Source organism: Mesoplodon densirostris, chromosome 4, assembly GCF_025265405.1.
Source record: "Mesoplodon densirostris isolate mMesDen1 chromosome 4, mMesDen1 primary haplotype, whole genome shotgun sequence".
Taxonomy (NCBI): domain Eukaryota; kingdom Metazoa; phylum Chordata; class Mammalia; order Artiodactyla; family Ziphiidae; genus Mesoplodon; species Mesoplodon densirostris.
This window is the reverse complement of record NC_082664.1, coordinates 18,658,852-18,667,453: the sequence shown is the minus strand read 5'-3', so window position 1 is coordinate 18,667,453 and position 8,602 is coordinate 18,658,852. Positions and strand designations below refer to the sequence as shown.

Here is an 8,602-nt window from a genome sequence, read left to right as displayed (position 1 = left end):
CACTGGAGAGAGGGGGCCAATGAGAGCCCCCTGGTAAGGTGGGGGCAGGCTCTGAATTTGGGGAGCTGCCCCACCTGCACTATCACTAGTGGGCAGCCAGGGCACCGAGGCCCAGAGATGCCGTCTCAAGAGCTCCCCACAGGACCCCTTGAAGATCACTCATGGCTACAACCAGGCTTGCCTGGGGTTGCTGCAGAAATAACATTTCAATAATAAAAAAAAAAAAACAAAAAACACTGATTTGGTCATTTTTCTGCTTCCAGTCAGTCCAGTGTGAAAGAAATGAGACTGTGGCCCCTGCACCACAGCAGGATGGGCAGCGGCCAGGCCCCAGTGGCCACCAAACCAAGCCTGCTCCATGCACAAGAAGCAGGAGCCAGCCCCCTCCTGTCCATCCGCAGGGATGGTGCACCAGGGGGCCTCCCACAGGCTTGGGGCAAGAGCTTGGCTCCTGGGAATTGGGGGAAGTGGGGTGCTCAGGAGGGGACAGGGGATTCCAGTTACACATCTGCCACTCCCAGGGGCTCGGGAAGGCCTCCCAGCCCTCCATTTCTCCTTGGCCTCTTCAGGGAAATAAGTCTCGGAGTCATCTGAGGTCAGAAGAAAGAAGTTTTAGCCTCTCTCAGGGCAGAGAAGAGAGGACAGAGGGATCTCAAATCCCTCCAAGGACTGGGTCAGAGCCACTGACCGGCCCAGGGGGAGGCCACATGGGACAACAGGTGAGGGCACCGTTTTCTCTGGGTTTCCAGTTTGAAAGTTAAGGGGCTCCGGCCGCAGCAGAGCTCACCTGGAGCAGAGCGAACAAAGAGGGGCCTGGGCAGGGAGGAGAAGTGGAAGCAGGAGGTGGGGCCTAGTATCCCCACAGTGTGTGTGATGTGGTCGACGGTGTCAGCACTGGCCCTCAGGGACCCCACATGACTCTTCTTCGGGTAGTGTCTGCCCACCTTGATGACCAACTTGTTGTCACAGAACTTGAAGAGGAAGTCCACAGAGGTGTCACTGCTCCTGGTGACCCAGGAGGTGTTGCCCACCATCAAGTACTTGCCCGTGGAGGCTTTGATGTTGTAGGCACCGTCTCTGAACTACAGCGGGAAGACGTCTTAGCTGGAGTGGCTGGCATCCAGGATACCCGTGACCTTGTGGCAGGCAGTGAAGCCATGGTCCCCATGGAACTCGATCATGAGGCTATTGACCAGTTTCATGAAGAAGAGCTCTGAGTCCGCTGCTGTCTCCACCAAGGCCATCACAAACTTGCCATTGGACACATGCAATGCAGTATAATCCTCTGATCATGCCACTCGATGTCAAAGTAGCAGCCGGTGTCCTTGGTGGAGGAGGTGGACTGACACCACCGGTAGCTGTCAGTACTTGCTCGAGTGGGTGCGGAAGGCGTGCTTTTTGGTATAGTGGTCGATCTCCAGCTGGAAATTCTGTTGGTTGGTCTCTTCGTCCTGATTGGCTGGCAGGTCCATAGCCTGGCTTGTGGACATGTTCCTCTCGTCGGTCCCCTGCAGCATGACCTGGGCGCAGCTCTGCTCCAGGGTGAAGAGCTCGTCCTTCCCCACCTTTGTGGCCTTGCCCCGATGGCACCTTGCAGTCGCGGAAAGCCACCTTGCCAGAGCAGAACTCGAGTGCGTAGCTGGTGGTGGGCTCTGGGTCCCAGTTGTAGCGCTGGTCCTGGAAGGCCAGCGTGATGAGCTAGTTGACGCCCCAGGGCACGTCGCGGTCCACTGTGATCTTTTCCGCCAGCCGCGCGCTCAGGTGCTTGTAGCTCTTGCAGGCCACGCTGCAGATGTTGACCTGCGGGTGCGTGGCCATGTGCACACTCCACTTCTCGGCCAGTGAAGTGGTCCGAGCAAAGCACGACAGGCGGTCCTCAGTGCCGGCAAAGTAGAGCCGGTGTCCTTCGGACGTCAGAGACCTGCAGCCGTCGTCGTCATGCATCATGATGGTAAAGTGCTTGGCACCTCGTGTTCGCAGGTTACGTTGCCATCCTTCTCCGCCGCCAGGTAGCTGACCGCTGCCCAACTCATAGGGCGGCTGCACCAGCATCTGCATCTGCATCTTCTTCAGGCTGCTGGCCCACTGGTTCATTTTGAACCTGAACGTCTCGGCCGTCAGGTACTTGTTGCTGCAGTTAATGAGACCGAACTGGATCTGCGGGGCCTCGGCCATGCAGTTGTCAGTCACGATGGCGGTGAACCCGAGGCCTGTGCAGCCAGGGAGGTCGGTGGCAGGTTCTCGCGGCGGCCCCCCGCTCCTTTGTTCAGCTACCTCGGCCGTGCGCGCACCCTCAGCAGTGCTCTACAATCACCACGATTTTTTGACGTAATATTTAAAAGAATAAAAATGTCCAGTGGAAAGAAAGCTAAAAATTGACTACATAAATTCCAACGATGGTCAAAAAGGAATACAGAAATATGAGTCAATATGTTTTCATGGGCTTTAAATCTGGGTTTAAATATTAATTAATTAATCTCTTCCTTCATTCCACAAGCTGAAATAAACTGCAAGGGATATACCTAAATAGAATCAACTTGTCAAATTAAAGAAAAACACAATGTAATATTTACTCCAAATCAAAAGAAGTTTGATCAGTGATGAGAGAAATGAGAACGTTAAAGCTATGATGAAAGGTTTAAGTATATCCTTCATAAAGTTCCATAGTTAAATTGTGCCAGGAATATTTTCAGACGCAAATAATAGAAAACCCCACCCAGAATGACTTAAGCAATAGTGGTGTTTAATTATCTTAAATAAAAGGAAGTCTGGAGATAGGCAATCTAGAGCTGATACAGCTCAATAATTTTACCAAGGACATTCTTCTACCCCGTTGTCTGAAGCTGGTTACTTTTCTTGACTGTAAGCATATTGAAATGTGGTTTCCAGATGGCTGCAACACCTCCAGACATCATGATTGTATTCAAAGTAAATAATCATGAGAGATTCTGATAAAAATGGGTTTTTCCTCAGGTGGTTTTCTTTCTCTTTTTTTCCAACAAAAGGAGAAAAATAATTCCGAGAAGTTTCTTTCAGAAAACTTTTTCTTAATGTCAATAGTAAGAAATGGGTGATATGGCCACTGCTGAATGAAAAAGCGGATATCAGGCAAAGAAGAAAGTAGGCTTAGATAGTCATTACCAATCCCTGGATGTGTGCAAATAACAGAGTGGCATGCTTTAGCTGGGAAGAATGGGTAGTATGTCTACTGGTTAAGAACCAGACTGTGTGCAGCATAAACCTATAACATTAATGTAGTACTTGGTGGATAGTATATGATGATAAAATAATAAATTAATATGCAAATATAAGCAAACTCTATGATGCTGAAACACACCTACTAAATCAACAGAAGTAAGTTAAGATGGTGGTGTCCACCCATTCAGTCATTTATTCATCCATTTAGCAGCTCATTACTGAGTGTTTATATCAGGCACTATGCTAAGTCCTAGGTATATATTAATGAGTGAAATAATCTTTGCCCTGGTAAAGCTGAAATTTAATGGTTGATCTAGTAAAAACTGTTTAAACTCTGGGAAATCAAGTGTACTTAAATATCACTGGTAGTATTTAAAATAAGTTGTTGCAGTTTCCTCAGAGATAAATCTTGAAACTCTTAACATCTGTAAAACTGTAGGGTCAATCCTGTGAATGTACTTCCATTTCTCAAATTTATTTTTTTTTCTGAAATATCTGGCAATTTAATGAAACAGTAGAAACAACCGGAAACCTAACAGTAAGTGAACAGTTTATTAAGCTGGGCTTTATTCATGCATTAAAATGCAATATGGCTATTGAAATTATGAGGTTTAGGGCAATAAGCTTATATAAAAATGTATGTATACAATAAGTGAAAAAGCAGATCAAATAAAAATATGTCAAAACTAAATACAATCTCCCTTAGCGTTCATAGATTTGAGAACTCCTCCTTCTTTTGCATTACCTAGGGAATGTCTCCTCTTCCTTAGTGGACCATTATCAATCTGCTAGGAAATCTTCCCTGATCCTTCCCCTACTCAATTAACTGATTTCTATCTTAGCATTAACAACCTTTTCATTAATTCCTATTTTATATGTATTGTAATATAGAATTAGTTATGCCTGTTTCTCTCAGAGTTGTCAACACCTCTTTAAAGGAAGAAGCAATCTGTCATTCATCTCTATATTGTTGAGACCTGAGACATGACATTTCATTCTTGTGACCTCAATATCTACAAATATGTTTGTCACAGATAAGGTGCTTAAAGAATGTTTGCTGAATGAAGCCAGCAAGTGCTCAATAAACACTGGCTGAATGAGTGGATGGATTCTCATAGAATTTCAGTCTTATTGATGATCAGAATTGTATTCCAAATTGTTTGATAAAAATCCATGTTCATTAAATTTTTTTTTTTTTTTTACTGGAGGACCTGTAACACTGACTATTTTACATACGGGATGTTTTTACAATGTGAAATCTAATAAAATGTGTACAAAATTTTGAAGATCTATTTTTTATTTTATTTATTTATTTTTTTGTGGTATGCAGGCCTCTCACTGCTGTGGCCTCTCCCGCTGCGGAGCACAGGCTCCAGACATGCAGGATTAGTGGCCATGGCTCACGGGTCCAGCCACTCTGCAGCATGTGGGATCTTCCTGGACCGGGTCATGAACCTGTGTCCCTTGCATCAGCAGGCAGACTCTCAACCACTGCGCCACCAGGGAAGCCCTGAAGATCTATTTTTTAAATGGCAGCTCCCTATGGTTCAGTTAACTTACCTGAACCTTCATGTGTAGCCTACCGAACTCAATATTGCACCTGACTCAGCTTTGCTTGATTAAGCCTGCTACACATTTGGCCAGACTGATACTGTTGATGTAGCTCATTATCCTTAAATAACTACATGAATTCTTCTCTAGTTTAAGATCCAAGATAACTGTACACTTGCTTTTTGTTTTGCATCTACATGAAAACAGAATGGGGTGGGGGGGAATGTGGTTACATATACAATGAAATAAGAGAAAAGGGTCTTACCTGCTTTTATTATTTCCCTTTCAACAGATTACCAAAAAGTAGCATTCACTGATTTTATAATGTTACATACATTTCAAGAGGGTTATTTTATTTAAAAATACTGAAGGCAAAGTCTTCCGACTCTTCCACTTGAATTAACACCAGGATTAAACAAAGGAAAGAGCACCAAATGAGTGGTTCAAATAAGAGTGTGTACATACAAGTTCTGCTAGAGTGTCTGAATTTAACCTAAAATATCCTGGATCTCTATTCCAAAGTTTTAATTAAAGTGCCTGAGTATTTCTATTTTTTTCTTTCTTTTGTGGAGGTTTTAATATTTTATCCAATAAAGCCAGCTATCAAGATTGCTTTAAAAGCTGCTGACAAAGATAGACAGAAATAGAAGGTCTTTGATGTCAAATAAACAGTACTATTTTCATTACATGTGTTTCTACAAATCTCCATGAAAAATCAAGTTTAGACTCCTTTTAAGGACAGGAGGTATCTGTGTGTGTGTGTGTGTATACTGGTTGGGGGGATATGGGGGAGTGATATGAAAGGATACAATGCAAAACAAAAGAATTCTATCTCCTTTCTCTTAGCCAAATAGTTTAGGTTTAACTGCCCTTGTTTTTGTTGGACCTGAATAGAAATGTGCGGTATTTTAATCTTCTTTTTCAAAACATACAGTCTTATGGAAATTTAAGTCAACAGCTGTTCAATTGTCAAGTCACAAGCTAAATTCAAGTCTGAGAAAAGAAGAAAATCTGTTTAAATGAAAGCTTATTTGAATGAAGGCCATGGGTTTTAGCATTTGTGTTTGAAAAAAAATTTAAATTTTTACTAAAGTAAAGGATCCTTTGCTAGAATGACCTTTCTTTGTTGAAAATGTTGGCAAATCAATATTCAACGTGAAATCAGAAACTGAAGTGTGTCAACTGTAGGATCGCCAGAAGGTTGAGGGAATTGAACACCATCAACTCATGAACTCTTCAAGGTCAGAGGTTTGACCTAACACAATTTCTAGTATATAGAAAGTGGTCTAGAAAAATGCATGTTGGCATAGTGAACAAAAGGAGCAGTCAAAGAAATCAAGTAGTCATTTCCCCCCCCATTTCCTAAAGGTCTTTTATAATTGAGTTCTACTTTAGAAAGATTAATGATAGTTGGCAGGGTATATAGTTGTGTGAAAGATAGGCGATTGTTTGAATGTTTTTTTAACAATTCAGAAAATTAAGATATAAGCTCTTGGTCAAGAGTGGGGATAGCCTGTCTCATTGTGATACTGATTAATGGGTTTATTTTTTCTTCATATATGATAAAAACCTGGGTTCATATGTGTTGTGCTTGAAAAGGTATGATAATGTAATTTTTTCCCAAAGTAGACTCTCTGGCTGCAACTCTCTGCCTCCTATAAATGTAATGACCTTGATGAAAAGATACTGATTTAAAGACCGGACATTAGATTTGCAGATGCAGAAAATCAATGGTATTAATATACTAAAACTTATTATGCTCTTACAATGATTCACACTAAAAAGACTTAGGGAGGACTAATATATAAATAAAATGGCAATGTATTAATTTATTACGGTGGTGGTTTCTCTAACCACCTTAATCCCAAATGTATATTATATAGACAGAGTTGGAACCTATTGGGACTATAGTCATTCCTGTTGAAAAAGTCAAACTATCAGGTCCCTACACTCAATAACACCATGCTCAAAGGGATTCTCCACTCATCATTGGTCTCTTTTCTGTTTAAATTGGTCAATGCCTCAATGCTTAGTGGTTTTTTATCCTGTACTGTACATTGTTCTCCTCAGTGTTTCCTGGACTCAGCTATCTACCACACCTTTACCTCCAAAACTTTCCCACCGTAATCTCTAAAACTATCAATGTGGAATCATCAAAAAAGCCCTATCACTAGTTTCTTCACTTCTTTGCCATAAGTGAAGCTTGACTCTCAGCAGAAGATACCACTTTAACCTGTCCTCTTAAATGCTCGCTGCTTATTTTCCCACACCTGTACTGCTGGATGGTGAAGTAGTATTACTGTACTCTATACTCTCCTGTAGTAATGCTAGTAATAAGTCCTCTACTCTCTTGTAAAACTAGCGCACACACACACACCCACACCCTTCAAATCACTTGAGATCCATGACACTTCACTATACATTTCTCACCACTTTGTTATTGCCACCATCAACAGAAACATCTAGTACACTCCCTGTTGTTTATCAAAGCTTTTGGTGACTGTCTCATTAACCTTTCTCCACCCAAATCCTGCCTTTATCATCCTTGGTAATACCACTGTAACCATGGACTCTCTATCCTTAATGTCCTCATCTCTAAGACTTTTTCCTTAGCCCCCTATTTCTCACATTCTGAATTTTATTATAAATGTAGATTATTTCTACTATGTAATCACAAATTCAGGTATCACTCTCTTGGATTACAAAGTGCTTTCCTAGCTATGGTTGTTTCTGGGCCTCAGTGAAAGTTGCAATTCATCACCTTTTTAAATTCACATGATCCTTTAGGCATCTCAGTTCTGTTATCAGCATCCCTTTCCAGTCATAAACAATTGCAGTAAATCTTACTCCAAGTTCCTTCTTGATGATTTCTCTACTGTATGGAAAGTGTTGGTTCTTTCCCACATTTTTCAAAACTGGAACCAGCAATGTTTCCCAGACTTCCACAGACAAACCATTTTATCTCTTACTTCACAGAGAAAACATGATGATTTCTTCCTCAATTTCCCACTTCCATGCATACAAAACTACTCACGCCTGCCTCTATTTTGTCCTGCCTTCCTCTGCTGAAGCACATGTACTTGCAGGCCATTCCCTCATACATCCTCATAAATCTTTTCTTATAGAGTTCCCCATTATCTTTTATATATTTAACAATACCCTCACAATCAGATCCTTTCATGTGCATCTTTATAAATATAATGCATATATATCTCTACAAACATATACATATAAATTATATATATACTTGTTCCACTTTAATTTTGCTTTTTAATTTCATGGATTTTTTACTTTGATTTCTCCTAATATAAATATAAAATTTATATTTATATTTAAATATAAAATTATGTGGCTCCCCTCTCACCTGCTGTTATTTAGCTTACTGAATACTAACTAAATTAAAATGCCTAAAAGTTTCTTTTTTAACCTGAGATTTAAACTTTTTTCTGTACTTTGAAAAATCACAATTGTTGGTTTACAGATGAGAAGTTTCTTTACAAACTTCTAGAGACAGATTCTTCCATTTATATGACATCTTGGTATAAATTAAGATATGTGTTATATATAACTGAAAAAATACTGTTAAAACAACAACCCTTTCTCTAGTGAATATATGTGAAACTGTCTCTTCTATTAATGATGGCATCTTGTCTTCCACCGTAGGAAATAACACTCAAACTTCTGCACTTTTCCTGCAGAAGTGCCCTGCTCATGCTATATATATTTTCTTTCCACACTGGAAAAATTTTAACTAACTAACCAAATAACTATACACATACATACATTTGTGTGTACATATGCATATATATATAAAAATATACATGTGAATATTTGTATATTGTTTGTATATATC

At 40.8% G+C, this 8,602-nt stretch overlaps 1 pseudogene; it reads right to left on the bottom strand.

The window, feature by feature from the left end:
* Nucleotides 1-674: 674 nt before the first annotated feature.
* LOC132488019 (fascin-like) lies at nt 675-4,770 on the bottom strand (annotated as a pseudogene).
* Nucleotides 4,771-8,602: the final 3,832 nt, after the last annotated feature.